This window comes from Chiloscyllium punctatum, chromosome 6, assembly GCF_047496795.1.
Source record: "Chiloscyllium punctatum isolate Juve2018m chromosome 6, sChiPun1.3, whole genome shotgun sequence".
NCBI classification, from domain to species: domain Eukaryota; kingdom Metazoa; phylum Chordata; class Chondrichthyes; order Orectolobiformes; family Hemiscylliidae; genus Chiloscyllium; species Chiloscyllium punctatum.
The window spans coordinates 14,404,851-14,421,429 of record NC_092744.1 but is presented as its reverse complement, the minus strand read 5'-3'; the positions used below and the strand labels follow the sequence as shown (position 1 = coordinate 14,421,429).

Sequence of the window (16,579 nt, the reverse complement as noted above, 5' to 3'; positions counted from 1 at the left end):
ATGTGTTTGAGTCTTAAATGATTTCTCAAAGAGCCTAACAAGTCAGATAGTTCCACTGGACCATGCAGCGCATCATCTGCTCAAGTTTTCTTTAATATGGCTAATTGTCCAACTCATTGCATGGCCTTCAATGAATTCTTGGAGAGATAATACAGTCAAACGTTCCACTTTGAGAATTTAAGCAGAGGAAGAGAGATTGAGTAAGAGACAGTAAAAGGAAAGAATTGACAGACACTCATTTCTTCCTCAAGCATATACCAAATGGTCAATTCAGGATTTACAAAGATACTGAAGAAAAATATTTAAAGACGGGGTTCTGGAAGGTGGATGAAGAGAGATGTCAGGTTAATAGGACAACAGTTCTGTACTTAAGACCAATCATTTTGTATTTTTATAATCTTGAGATTAGAGGTTAAATTTGAATATTATCAGTCAATGCTTAAATTAGCCAAAAATCATCTACATTTAGGGTGCTGATTCCCCAGTGTTTCAATCTAATTCACATTTGTAATTAACAAAAAACAGACAAATGCTCTTATTTCATCCTTTTAATGCTGGCTGGGCATTTTTACAACTTATGATAAGTGGTGAGATATTGCTGCAGAGCAAAAAGTGAATTACAAAAATTTTATACTGTCAATCATAACGTACCATTCTGTCCTGTAACAAGCCTCAAAAATATCTTAAATTGTGGTCTGGCTGTACATCAAAGGGATGCATACTGCACAATAGTGTAATACCAGACAATGATTTCAAGGAATGCTCTTTGTACAATATTAACTTTTCCCTCTTCTGCAATAGATAAACACAAGTTGTGCAAAATTTGATTTTTTTGCAAATTGGTGTATTAATCCAAACTCTATTTTCAGAGTACTTCCTCAAACTGCTTCATAAGAGTTCAGCATTCCAGAACACTGCAAATTCCAACGGTACTTAGCCAACAACATTGCAAAATGCACAGATGCTGCCTCACCTGCTGAAAATTTCCAGCATATTCTGTTTTTACTGCATAGGACAAGATTGGCAAAACATCAGCTGACTCATAACAGCAGCATCCTCTAGTGGATGTAGCTTGTAATCCTGCCTCTACATGCACATATGCGACAATTCTAAAGAGTAAAACTTAAGCTGATAGAATAATCTTGACCCTCAAACAAGAACATGCATTAGCTCTTTTTTTGAGAAGTTGACACAATACAGTTTACTCTGCATTTAACATGTCACTGTTGCATAACTTCCAGAAATGGATGCAGTTGCTTAAATAACAAATGTCACTATATTACAAGATACAGCAAAGTGTTAGGTTTGTATTCAATGACAAAGGACGATCCCATAATGAAAAAAATTTCAAAGACCAGATTCCATTAAAAAAGGCGGGGGCAGGGGTGGAAACGGGGGTGGGGGGACTTCTCCTCCAATTTCATTTTCCAGTGAAGTGACAATTCTTAGCAGCTGCACTGTAACCAAATACAACAGATTAGAAAGAGCTTCGAAAGATTTTTACTAATACATTTTTGCAATGCCAGCACTGAATTTTTCACCAAATTGATTTTCACAACAAGTAACGTGACAAAAGTACTTTTATAAAAACAGAACCTTTACTAATATACTCACAAGATGTGACTCGATGCTAGCACTCTAGTCTCAAAGTTTAGAAGGCTGTGCGTTCAAATCCCACTTCTAAGACTTCGGTATAAGATCTTGGAAGACAGTCTACTGTTAGCCTCTCTGGGGAGAGAAAGAGGGGCCAACCTTCATGAGAGACATGATACTAAGACTACAGCTGCCCCGTCAGATGGGCAAAAAAGTTCCCTAGACATATCTGAAAGGAAAGTTGAAGAATTCTCCTCTTTTGCCCTGGCTGCTATTTCTCCAGCAACAAAACTAAAACAGATTTTCTCTGTTTAACACTTGAGATTTTGCACCTTGCAAATTGACTAGTATTTACATTACGTGAATTAAATGGAAAGCACTTTGGAATGTCCTTTAGTTGAGAAAGGCTGTATCTACAGCTATGTCTTGCTTTCTGAAAAAAAAACCTCCATTCATTGCGGAGAGCACAAATAGGTTCAACTTTCTACAAATTGCTTGCTCGCTTGTTACACTGCTCACATTGCAACATTTCCAAGATGCTAAATTAATAACAGTTCTAGCTTTTAAAAGAAAGAGTTAGCAACATTTCTAGATTAGAAACTCCAAAACGCCTCCCAGTTTGCTCGTGAACAGTAGTCATTTATCATTTCTGGTCAGGTTTATCTACGTAGTCCAAGCTTGTATTTGTTGATATGGCTTCAGTAGTTTCAGAGCAAGTTGCAGTTATCTCTTTCCAAAGGAAAGTATGAGTAGTCTTTTTGACAAAGTATTAAGACATGCCAGAACATTTACTAGTTAATTTTCAGAGAAGACATAAGAATATTGGAAAGCTGAGTGCGTACAGAATTCTACAAGTATTCTAGTTCTACGTTTGGCTACTGTCAGCTTTCTTTAGCTTGTCAATAATACGTGCAAATATATTTTAGTTACGTAACACCAAGGGAAAAAACATAGAAGAGAGAAGATCATGTGCAGGCATTTGGACACACCCCAGTTTGGAATTATTCTTGGAGAATGAGGCAATGAAGGAAAATTTCTGACAAGATATAGGCTGACTAGTTTTGAGCTATAGATGTCAACCTTGCCTCAGCTACTGTTCACACTTTCAAGTCAGACTGCTTAATCTCCACTCCAAAGATTTCAGCACATTATTTTGAGCAGAGTTTCAACATCCAGTGAGGCATAAAATTCTGACATCATGTACTCTACAACAGCAATGGCTGCCACAGAGCACCAATTCTGTGTAAATATCCAAGGCTCATTTAAAAAGGCAGAGTAAAACTGGCTGATACAGTCAGAGGGGTATACAGCATGTAAACAGGCCCTTCAGCCTAATTTGTCCATGCTGACCAGGTTTCCAAAACTGAACTGGTCCCATTCACCTGCGTTTCATCCAGATCTGTCTAAACATCTATCTCTCTATCAATGTACCTACTCAAATATCTCTTAAGTGTTGTAACTGTACCCGCCTCCACCACTTCATCTGGCAACTCATTCCATATATGCACCACCATTTGGGTGAAAAAAGTTGCCCCTCAGGTCTCATTTAAAACTTTCCCTCTCACCTTAAATCTATGCTCTCTAGTTTCGGACACCTGGGGAAAAAGCTCTAACTATGCCCTTCATGATTTTAGAAACCTCTAAAAGGTCATCCCTCAGCCTCCTATGCAGCAGGGGGAGGGGGGGGGAAAGAGTTCCATCTTATCCAGCTTCTCCAAACCTTCCGAACTCTAACACCCTTGTGAATCTTTTATCGACGCTTCCTAGTTTAACATCCTTCCTATAGTAGGACAACCCAAACTATACACAGTACTCCAAACGTAGCCTTATCAAAGTCTTGTACAGCTGTAACATGATGTTCACAAACCTTGCATGATGTCCCAACTCTTGTACTGAATGCTCTGATTAATGAAGGCAAGTACCCCAACATTTTGTCTCCTTGAGACACCACTTTCAAGGAACAACGTACCAGCATCCCTAAGTCTCTGTTCGACAACACTTCCCAGGTGCAAAGCCTGCCCTGGTTTGCCTTACCAAAATTTAACACTTCGCATTAATATGAATTAAACTCCATCTGCCATTCCTTGGCCCTGTTGATCAAGATCCTATGGCACTCTTGGATAAGCTTTTGCACTGTCCACCATACCACCAATATTCTCATCAAAATAGTTTATATAAATGACAGTGAACTTTCATTCCTGATTATTGCTCCAAAAAGTTAAATGAATAGATTTTTAAAAGATCTGAAGATTAAACACTGCCTTCCAACTCTCAGATCTCTGTCCAGCACCAAAACATTCACCCTACCACCTATTGAACATCTGTTCTTGTGCGGTCATGGCAATTTTTACAACTCATACTGAGGTCACAAAGAAGGGTTCAGGATGAAGGGTGATAAACCCAGTGCAGCAACAAGAGGCTGCCACACTGTTGGAGGTGCTGTCTTTCAGACAAATCAATAAACTAAGGTATGACAAATCTCATGGTTGGATCAGATAGATCCTAGGCAAAATTCAAAAGAACAGCAGAAGTCTGCATTGTGCTGTGGTTAGTACTTACCCCTCAACCAACTAACAGATTGTTTGGCCATTCTCCAGAAGCAGCTTGTGGAACCCCATAATTCTCAAGGTTCCCTGTTTCTACTAATACAATGATCACAGTTTAAAACTATTCTATTCATGAAGGAACAATGAAATTTGAAAGGGGTTGTATAAATGAATGTAAAATACTTGTGGTGGTTCAGGCCTACAATCACATAACTAACCTTTATAGGGTTTCTTTAATCTCTATGAGAATCCACTTTCTCAGATACACAGAGATCACTGAGTCAATGAATGATTCAAAGCAAACAATGACATCTTACTAGTGTACAGGAAAAGGAGGGGTTAGAATGAGCCAATGTGAAATGAGTCACTTCATTAACATTTGGGAAACTTACCTCCCTCCCTCTGATCATGTTCTTTAAGAGGAACAGTCATGCATCAGAGAAAAATGGTTTAACCCTTTCATGGTAACCACCAGCCACAACACTTCCTTTCTATCTGACATTTAAGGATACAGCTCCAACTAACTGGATAGTGCATATTAAAACAATTTCCATATCCGACTGAACAGAATTAAATAGCTGTAAAAGGGACCCAAAAATTGTACCCAACTGGCATTGGAGACAGATTTTGCTGCAGGTATGGAAGTAACCTGCTGGCACCTTTGCCAACAAGAATTTCATGTTTAAAAGAACACAGTAACATGCTGCTTTAGCCAAGTATTTTGACTATACACATTGCTTTAAAATCACTAGAAAAAATGCCAAGTTCTTGAAGCAAACAGAATTTGGAACAAGGCACACTCTCCTGGAAACAAAGTCACTGACTTCATAGTTTTAGGTGAGGGGCAATGCAGATGGCCCATCTGCAGAACTCTACCTTTCTTAGTTGGCAATGCACTGTTTGAATTTGTACAGCAGTCTAACCTCAGTGTCCTGAGAATAACTGGGTAACTATATTCACTGACCCTGGGTTACAAAATTATGGGGACATGGGGTTTGAGGAGAAAGATAAGCTAGAGTTCTCACTGCTCATTACTGCACGTCAAACTCTGTTGGAAATATGTAACCAAGGCCATCAAGGTCAGATTTTGCCCTGCAACCCAATAGCCTCTTGGCACTTCATTTAAAGTTTCTCAGAAACTATGGCTACTTAGGCAAGTTCACAGAGTATGAGTAACTCCAGTGATATCATGTTCAGGCAGAGTTGATGACTTCAGAAGAATGGCATGGCAGGGAGAAAAAGCAGCAAAAAAAAACTTTGTGGAATGCACATGTGGCACAGATGTGGGTTTGGGGAGGAGGAGGAAGAAAAATAGGTCTGAGCTGGCCCAGAACAGAATTGAAATTAACTAAGTACAACCATCCTTTCTTGCACCAGCTTGGTTATTTCCTCAAACAGGTGGTGCTTGGATGTTACTAAGTATGTAGCTGAGCATAATAAAGTCAGGGTATAATCAAGCAAGTGAACATAACTCCATATTCACACGTCACAACTTCAAAGACTGACTTCTTTAGAGCTGTCTGCTCTTTTGAGCGGAACTTAGCCACTGCTAGCTGCATGCTATTTCAATTCAAGTTTTGAAATATGTCAGAAATGCAAATCTATCACTTCAAAACAAAAGTAATTTTCTACTTCCCTCATCACAAAACAATTTCTAAACGAACTTTCCAAATGACATGAGACCTTAGTAAATGTAGCCTTAAAAGGTACAGGCACAAAAATGTGTTGCTGGAAAAGCGCAGCAGGTCAGGCAGCATCCAAGGAGCAGGAGAATTGACGTTTCGGTCAAAAGCCCTTCAGGTACAGGCAGTCAAATCTATAAATGAGTTCCACCTTAGCAACAGGCTCAATGTTCCATGGTACAAAGTTCCTAATGTTACAAAGTCAAGGACATAATAGTTTTAACACAAATAATCGTTACTTAGTTTTCTTAAACTTATTCAAGTTCCCATTTTACTAGACATTTTGAAGGTAACTGACTATAGTAGAAATTTCAGCTTCGCATCTCGCACCGAATCCTGCTTTTGCATTTAAAAATATTTTCCTTCCATCATCAACCATTTTCAGAAAAACAGCGACATTTCACTGCTCCAGCACTCATTTATCAACAATTCTGCAGTCACAAATTTCCTCCTCTTCAGCCTTAACTGTTCCATTAAACCAGTGATATATACTTTGAGGAAATAAAGTTTACCAGTATGGAAGTAGCACACAGACAGTTGCAGTTAAACACAATGTCTTTTTGTTTAATTAATTTCAATTCAAGATAATAAGATAGCTATAACTGTGACCTAATTGAATAAGACACCCAGGTAATAGGGTTGGACATATCAAAATAGGTGGATTAGAAACAATGCCACATTACTCATTGCTTGAAACATGTGAGCATGTGGCAATGAATGGTTCTATCCAGTTCAATATTATACACCAGAATGAATCATTGGTTTGAACGTTTCTTCTGATAACATTACACTTAAGTAAAGCACAAGACCATAATTTTATTAATTAAAAGGAAATTAAAAGACCCCACACTAGGTAACATTAGCGAGCCTCAGGTGAAGCACTGGTGTTGGTGACCCACTTTGCATTTGTGCGTTTAGGTTTCCTTGGATTTGGTGATGTCATTTCCCATGGTGATGTCAGTTCCTGTGATGTAATTTCCTTGTATTCAAAAAGAATAGGTACTCAAAGAACGAAGTCCGATTCTTAGCAACAAACCCAAACAAGCAGACAAAATGCATCCAGAAACCCTCGCCACTCTCCTCTACAAAGACATCTCGGAAATGACTGCCAGACTACTCAGACCTCATGGCATCATGGTAGCCCACAGACCCACCAACACACCAACACACTAAAACAGCAGCTAATGACCTTGAAAGACCCCACATAGACAACAAGCAAAACTAATGTCATTTACAAAATACCTTGCAAGAACTATAACAAACACTACATTGGACAAATAGGTAGAAGACTAGCCACCAGGATACACTAACATCAACTAGCCACAAAAAGACATGACCCACTCTCACTAGTATCCTGATATACAGATGAGGAGGGACACCACTTCAACTGAGACAACACATTCATCCTACTGCAAGTCAAACAGAGACATGCACAAGAATTCCAAGAAGCATGGCAATCCACCCAGAACTCTACCAACAAACACATCAACTTAGAGTCATAGAGTCAGATATACAGCATGGAAACAGACCCTTCGGTCCAACCCATCCATGCCGACCAGATATCCCAACCCAATCTAGTCCCACCTGCCAGCACCTGGCCCATATCCCTCCAAACCCTTCCTATTCATGTACCCATCCAAATACCTCTTAAAATGTTGCAATTGTACCAGCCTCCACCACTTCCTCTGGCAGCTCATTCCATACACGTACCACCCTCTGCATGAAACCGTTGCCCCATAGATCTCTCATATCTTTCCCCTCTCACCCTAAACCTATGCCCTCTAGTTCTAGACTCCCTGACCCCAGAGAAGAGACTTTGTCTATTTATCCTAACCATGCCCTTCATGATTTTGTAAACCTCTATAAGGTCACCCCTCAACCTCCAATGCTCCAGGGAAAACAGCCCCAACCTGTTCAGCCTCTCCCTCTAGCTCAAATCCTCCAACCCTGGCAACATTGTTGTAAATCTTTTCTGAACCCTTTCAAGTTTCATAACATCTTTCCGATAGGAAGGAGACCAGAATTGCACACAATATCCCAATAGTGGCCCTAACCAATGTCCTGTACAGCTGCAAACTTGGACCCCATTTACTACCCTCAGAAAAAGAACAAGAAATGACATCACCAACCCAAGGAAACCTAAACATAAATAGAAACCAGGTCATGAACACCAGTGCCTCACAACAGGCACACTGATATTACCTAGGATGGTGACAAAATGTCTGAAAATGAATGTTCCAGTTCAGCGAGCAAACTTATATACAGAACCTCAACCTGAGCTACACATCTTCTCAAAACTAGTTTACTGGAATATCAGAAACGTAATCATTTTCTGTTCTTGAAGGTAGCGGTAGCTTGTCTCAGCAATTGCCCCCTAAACAAATAGATAAAATCCTCTCTTCATAATAAAGGTTGCCTCTATCATCATTTACCAAAGCTCTGATTTTTCCAGAATAGGAAAATGGGACAAGCAATCCACCAACACAAAAAGCAAAGTTCTCATTCAAACATCAGATAAAAACTTGCTGAATTCCATCTGAGGCAGAAAAGACAATTAAGACATCAAATCACTATATTGGGATTTAGTGTTTACCATATAGGGTCACAGAGTCGGGGTCCTACAGCACGGAGACAGGCCCTTTGGCCCAAATAGGTCCACACCAACCAAAACGTCTGTCCATGCTAACCCCATTTCCCTGCACTTGGCCCATATCCTTCTAATCCTTTCCTATCCATGTTTTTGTCCAAATGCCTTTTAAATATTGTTAATGTACCTGCCTCAACCACTTCCGCTAGCAGCTCATTCTACATACTTAAAGAAGTTTAATTGGTTTTTAAAACATATGCAATTCACAGAGCTCACTCATTGACAAACTGAATTACTCAAACTACTGCTGTTCTCAACAGCCTTTTTTCAAATTTCTGACTCCAGCTTCAATAAAAAGGATGCACTATAGCCAATAGCTGGAATTCAACATTAACAGAAATTTTTAAAATTAAGCTCAAAAGTATTTTGATTAATGGAATAATTTACAGCCTAACAGGTTGCTGTCTCTTGATGCACACAATAAAGGCAAGGAAGACACGATTTGGAAAATGTTCAACCCATACAACAAAACTCAGTGCTGGTACAGTCACGAGCCAAAGTATAACTTCTAAAAGTCTCACACTATGTCTTTGCAACAGAGGCAGCAGCTGCATAACTGGAATGTGTGCTCCTCCCAACTGTTGCGCACCCAACTTAATTTGTCCTCATCACTGGTGTTAATACAATCATATGCACTCTGTATTCACCTACAGAAATCTCACCATCTCAGGTGTTATAACTATGCTTTTAATAACCAATTCACTGACAAAATAAATATTTCAAAACAAATAACCAGGGTGGTAGTAAAGGCAGATAAGTAAAGGCAAATAAATCTGAATTCAAAGTTAAGGCTATACAGCAGTCACAACTTAGGTAAATCAAAATAAAGTTGGCATAATCTTACCAGATCTCATTAGAGAGAGATGACCGGTAGTGGCTTTGTCTGTGAATGCCCAAGCCTCATGCAATGGGAGACGTTGAGGAGAATCCTTCATGGTAAACTTAGCTAGTTTGGGAATTGAACCCATGCTGTTGGCATCATACTGCATTGCATACCAGCCAACTGAGCTAAATTCATTTATCAATTAATCTCAATTTGTATTTCATAATAAAGAATAATCTGGGAACATGTAATCTCAGTATTTAATAAGATTTCAAATTAAGTTTGAAAGTAAAGTCTGAAATTAGGAGCTTACATTTGAACAAAACCAATTCTGGAGGTATGAGGCAGGAGTTAGAATCATAGAATTCATACAGTGTGCAAACAGGCCATTTGGCCCAACAAGTCCACACCGACCCTCCGAAGTGTTTCCCACCCAGACCCATTCCACTATCCTATTACTCTACATTTCACTGACTAATGCACCTAGCCTACACATCCCTGAACATTATGGGCAATTTAGCATGGCCAATTCATCTAATCTGCACATCTTTGGACTGTGGGAGAAAACCAGAGCACCTGGAGGAAACCCATGCAGACATGAGGAGAATGTGCAAATTCCACACAGACAGTCGCCCGAGGCTGGAATTGAACCTGGATGCTTGGCCCTGTGAGGCTACAGTGTTAACCACTGAGCCAACGTGCCACCCAACCAGAGATTCCCCCAATCCTCTTTTGCTTTAAGGCTTATCCATTGAGTTGGGTGAGGTAGATTCAGACATTAGATTGAAAAAGGTATAGTGCTCAATCAGCAGACATTTAAAGTTTAATTCAGAAGGCTTTTACAAATATACATTGCCTTGAAGGAAAAAAAAAACTCAATTTGAAAAGTTGTACAGCCCTGAATTCTGTAGAAGTCAGGCATAGCAATAGACTTAAAAAGCGACATGCAATATTGCCACAAATAATAGAATTGAGAATATTTTAAAAATCAAAAGATGTACAAAAATTGAATAAAATTAATAAGAATGAGTGTAAATGAGTGTAAAGAGTGCCAAGATCTTATACACTTATGTAAAAGGCAAGATATTAGCTAAAGTAAACATGGGCTCCTTAAAAAGGCAAGAGGCAATATAACAGTTATTGATGAATAGAGTAGAAGCTGACGCCAAAATTCAAAAAGGACTATACATAAAATAATCAACTGGAAAAGAACAAATATAAGGCAATTTCACAACAACAAAGTGCATCTACTGGAGTGCTGCAAGGATCAGCACTTAGATCTCAGCCACATACAATTTATATCAATGCAGCCAAGTGTAATGATTCTCATTTTACTGAGGATACAAAGCTAAGTGGGAAACACATGACAGGAACACAAGAGGATGCAAAAGGATAGAGCCTGGTTACATGAGTGAATAAGGCGGCAGCAGTAGAGCATAACGTGGGCTGAAATATGAAATTATTCTCTTTGGAGGAATGAAATAAAAAACAAAATACTACTTAAAAAGTAGACCACTAAAGGTTGATACGTAGAGGGGTTTGGGACTCCTTGTACATTTCATTAAGCTTCAACGCTAACTAATGTACAATTGAGTTGAAATTAAGAGTGAGAATACCTTGATGCAATTTTACTGAGTTTCAGTGAAACCACAATGGATTACTTAGCATAGTTTTAGTCTCCTTACCAAAGGATCGATTTGCCTTTGAAAGGAAATGATCACTATATTGATTCTTGAGATAGAGGAGGCGTCTCATAAAGAGACATTGACAAGGACTGTGGATGGTCAGTTGAAAATTCTATTCAAAACTAAGATTGAAATATTTTTGGTGAGAATAAAAGATCCTGGGGTTAGGGTGGGAAAATAAATTTACGTACACTTAACTAAATGGGGAAAATAATCTCAATGATCCACCCTATTGTTTGTGGTTCTTACATCAAAGCTTTTAACCATCTATGCGATATCTCCTAACTTAGCTTTGTTAATTTTAGCCCAATTATGTTTTTTTTTCTGGAATGCCTTGTTGCAATATACTATGTTCAAGTTGCTATGGTTGTGCATGTTGTGGTTGACTCCAATTCCTTGTCTGAGCTGAGAAGCAGATGTTAAACAAAATGTAAGCACAAAGTTTGATATCTGATAGTATACAGACTTCCCTACTTACACTGCGGAGAATTGCACAGTAACTGCAGCGTACACAAATTTTGAAATAAGTTGGGAAAACAGTCACATATCCAGAGATGACTCCAACCCACAATTAGAAGAGATTACCAATTTTTACCAATTATTCCTATTTCCTTATGCTGACAAATATCCACCAAGCAATGATGCAGCTTTGCTATCACACTGTAAAAGGAACTGCAGTTTTGACATTTGGACAAAATTTTCTCAAGATTGAAAACTAAAATTTTTTTCCCATAGGAATGCCTGTTTCAAATTGGAAAGTAATTAGTTAGGGCAAATGGTTTTACTGAATTCCACAGGATTGCAAAAATGCCTTTCTAAATAATTCTTTCCCCCAATATTGTGGTTAGTGAGTAACAATTTGAGAATGCAACAGGAGGCAACGAAATATGGAATTAATGGCCTTAACTTTGCCTCTGCATGACAAGTAGGAATGGTTGCGTATCACTGCAAATGTTTGATAAAAGTTTTTTTTTGTTAGGTTAACAACTCTTTGGGAACAACTGACAACTTTTGACATAATTTCCACTTTAGACATGTAAATATTGTGTGTGTGTAAAGTGGAGAAGAAAAACACATATATAAGCTACTGAATGCAGCAAAGGAAATGTAAAGGATGTTGATGGACTCATGCAAATTGTATTAATAGCAGAATTTCTAATTCAGTGTCTTTACAAAGTTAGAAGAAAGATTGTCACATATTAATTAACAGCATAGTTCAACACTTAATCCTACATTCACTACTACTCACTGAACAACTGATGGGAGAATGAAGGGACACTGGAGGAGGCAAACGCATTTTGATTCCTGCAATAGCATAGTATTTTAAGATAATTCACACTCTTCGCTCAAATGTTTTAAAAACCATCACAGATTTTTAATTATGCAAGTCAACTGTACTTAGCAGATACATTGTGAATGTGGTTTATTCATGAGCTGAAGGGAAAGAATTGAGAAACTAAGGGTCTACAGTACATAGAGTATAATTAGTTCATGAGCACATCGAGTTCTAGAAGTTATTAAGTCACATGTATGTTATCAATATTATGTTGAACTAAAACAACAGAACTTTCATTATTTACTTTTCAATAATGCAAAATAATAAGTAAAAAAGTAAATAAATACTCCGTAATAAGGGTATGGAATGCTTTGTCTGTAACGGTGGTAGATTCGCCAACTTTAAGTACATTTGTCGTCACTGGACAAGCATATGATGTACATGGAGTAGTGTAGGTTAGATGGGCTTCAGACTGGTATGACAGGTCAGCGCAATATCGAGGGCCGAAGGGCCTGTATTGCGCTGTAATGTTCTATGTTATGTAAATCTTAGGAAATAGGACAGCTCAAAGGGTGTAAACGTTTGGAATGCATAGCTAATATGGGGGAAATCCAAGCTGAAAGTGGAGTTCAAGATGAGAGGCCAAGCAAACCAAATTACTTTAGGGGACAAGCTCAATGGCCTGAATAGGCCTTTCTCACATCCTTTTCACCAAGCACATTTATTGACAGGAAATCTTTCACATTAAACTGACCAAGTATTTGGTTATTAGATTAAGATGCATGATTAGTAACATCTGAAATTGCACCATTCTGCTGAACAAACAAAAAAAAGAAAATCTAAATTTCGATACAAACCGGAAAAGTAGGATGCATTAACTTCAAAATTTTACTGATTCAATTTGCAACAAGTAGCTTCTTTGCTTACATTGTCTTAGCATTTAAAATTCTGAAGCTTGAAATTTGCATGCCTATGCATTCAGAGTAATAGTCAGTCAGAGTCATACAGCATGGAAACAGACCCTTCAGTCCATCCTGGCCATAATCCCAAAGTAAACAAGTCCCAGTTACCCACGCTTGGCCCATATCCTTCCAAATATTTTTATTCATGGACTTATCCAAATGTCTTTTAAAAAATGTAATCGTACCTGCATCCACCACTTCCTCTGGAAGTTCATTCCACACAACATGAAAAAAAGCTACTCTCATGTCTTTTTTAAATCTTTCTCCTATCACCTTAAAATTATGCCCCCAATCTTCTTGGTTACTTCCTCAAAAAAAAACTGAAGTCTATGAAACATCTTTTTCCTCACACAAAAACATGCTGACTATCCCCAAACATGTCCTGCCTCTCCAAATGCACATAAACCCTATATTTCAGAATCACCTCCAACAACGTATCAGCCACCAAGTCAGACACTCTTGTCTATAGTCACCAGGCTTCTCCTTACATCCCTTCTGAAACAAAGGCAGAATGTTAGCCACTCTCCAGTCATCTGACACCTCACCCATAGTTACAGATGAAACAAATATTTCTACAAGGGGGGCCCACAATTTCCTCCCTAACTTCCCACAACATCCTGGGATTCACTAGATCAAGTCCCAGAGATTTATCCACATTTATATTTTCTAAAACCTGCAGCACTTCCTCTTTTGTAATATGAACTGTTTGCAAAGCATCAATACTTGAGTTCTATAGCCTCTGTTTCTTTCTCTACAGTAAAAACTGACATGAAATATTTAATATCGCTCCCATCTCCTGAGGTTCAACAAAAGACTACACCTTTGATCTTTAAAAGGACCCTTTTTCTTTCTCTCTCTCTCTCTAGTTGCCCTGTTGCTCTTAAGATTAAGGAAAATCTAAAGAGATTCTGCAACTATATTATCTGCAAAGGTTTTCTCAAATCCCCTCTTTGCCTTCCTGTTCTCCCTCTTAAAAATGTCATTACATGCTTTATTTGAACTCAGTTGTCTGTATCTAATATGATTATTTTTGTTTCTAACTAAAACCTTAATATCTTCATTCATCCATTGTCCCCTGATCCTACCAGCCTTACCTTCACTCTTACAGGAATATAATGACTCTGAACTCATTTTCACACTTTTGAAAGCTTCCCACTTACCAGACGTTTCTTTACCAACGAACGATCTACTCCAATGAACTTTTGAAAGCTCTTGCTTCATACTCTTAAAATTTGCCTAACTCCAATTAAAAACTAACTTTTATGGCAGACTTATTCTTTTCCATGACTATTTTAAAAATAGGATTATGATCACTAGACCCAAAGTGTTCCCCCAATATCACTTCAGTCACTTGCACTACCTTATTAGCCAGGAGGTGGTCAAGTTATACTCCTTCTCTAGCAGGAACACTTACATATTGAAGAAAATTTCCTTAACGCATTTAACAATTCCTTCACTATCCAAACCTTGAACTTATGACAGTTCAAGTCAATGTTTAGAAAATTAAAATCACCTAATATTACAACCTTATTATTGTTACATCGGAGATCTCTCCACATATTTGTTCCTCAATTTCCTTCTGACTATTGGGGGGTGCATATAGGACAATCCCAAAGTGACCATTCCTTTATTTCTAATTTCAACTTTTTTTTTACTGGAGGATTTTTCAGAAATATCTTTCCCAGTTACAGCAGCAAAGTTGTACTTAGTGAAAAACACCATGCCCCCTCCATTTTTGGATTAGAGTGGTGCTGGAAAAGCATAGCAGTTCAGGCAGCATCCGAGAAGCAGTAAAATCGACGTTCCGGGCAAAAGCCCTTAATCAGGAATCCCTAAAGGGCCTTTGCCCGAAACGTCGATTTTACTGCTCCTTGGATGCTGCCTGAACTGCTGTGCTTCTCCAGCACCACTCTAATCTAGACTCTGGTTTCCAGCATCTGCAGTCATTGTTTGTATCCCTCCATTTTTGCCTCCTTATCTATCAGATAAGCATCTGAAACCCAGAACACTGAGCTGTCCATCCCTCAGCTAGGTTTCTGTAATAGCTACGTCGTCCCAAACCCATTTTCCCAAACATGCAGAGTTCATCAGCATGATCTGCAAGACTCCTTGCATTGAAACAAATGCAGTTTAATTCTTCAGAGTTGCTTTGTTCTCTGACTTGTTCTTGTTGGTCTCTTCAAATTGACTTGTTCTTTTCAGATGCAGAACCATCCTGTCTATTTACTCTGTTACTTAATCAGGTGGTGCAACTTTAAGGTACAGCAAAAGAAAGAATAAAAGTTATTAAAAATGTTCTTAATGATTTACAATTAATAACCAAAATTTAGTCAGACTCTTTTCACCCAAGAGAGAAACCAAAGATCAGCCAACGTTCACAAACTGAGAATGGTCAGAGTCAGAGATGTACAGCATGAAACAGAGCCTTCGGTCCAACACATCCATGCTGACCAAATTTCCTAAATTAATCTAGTCCCTTTTGCCAGCATATGGCCCATATTCCTCTAAACCCTTCCTATTCATATTTCCACCCAGACACTTTTTAAATTTTGTAATTGGACCAGCCTCCACTACTTCCCCTTGCAGCTTATTCCATAAATGCACCACCCTTTGCATGAAAACCTTGCCCCTTAGATCCCTTCTAAATTTTTCCCTTTTCACCTTAGATCTATGCCCTCTGGACTGGATTCCCCCCCAACCGCCCACTCCAGAGAAAAGACCTTGCCTATTTACCCTATCCATGCCCCTCATGATTTTATAAAGGTTACCCCTCAACCTCCGACGCTCTAGAGAAAATAGTCCTAGCCTATTCAGCCTCTCCCTATAGCTCAAACCCTCCAAATACCCTTGTCATGTGATTCAAATCTCAATCAGATCACATTTGGAGAATTACATACATCTCTGGTTGTCATATTTTGAAAAGAATTCAAAGACACCAAGGCAAAAACGATTGGCATGATACTACTGAAAATGTGAGGTTAATCCCATAAGCAAACAATGGACAGGTAGGCGTTTTTCTTTGTGGGTAAAGACTAACATGAGACCTTTAAGATTATAAGAGGTTGTGATTAAAACAAACATGGAATGCTTCCACTAGTAGAAAAGAACAAAGCTAAAGGGCATTAGCATAAGATAGTTATTAATAAAACAATTAGAGAATTTAGGAAGGATAGAAAGGGGGTGCAAGAGAGGAGGGGAGTGGCGTTTTTGACATGGGATAGTATTACTACTGTACTTAGGGAGGATATTCCTGGGAATATATGCAGGGAAGTTTTTGGGTGAAACTGAGAAATAAGAAAGGGATGATCACCATATTGGGATCGCATTATAGACCCCCTAATGGTTGGTGGAAAATTGAGAAACAA

At 38.5% G+C, this 16,579-nt stretch overlaps 1 protein-coding gene across 2 annotated transcripts in view; it reads right to left on the bottom strand.

Annotated features, from left to right (window-relative positions):
* The window catches only part of tsc22d2 (TSC22 domain family 2), an 86,755-nt gene that overhangs the window by 20,178 nt on the left and 49,998 nt on the right, over positions 1 to 16,579 (bottom strand). The gene's annotated exons all lie outside the window — the stretch shown is intronic.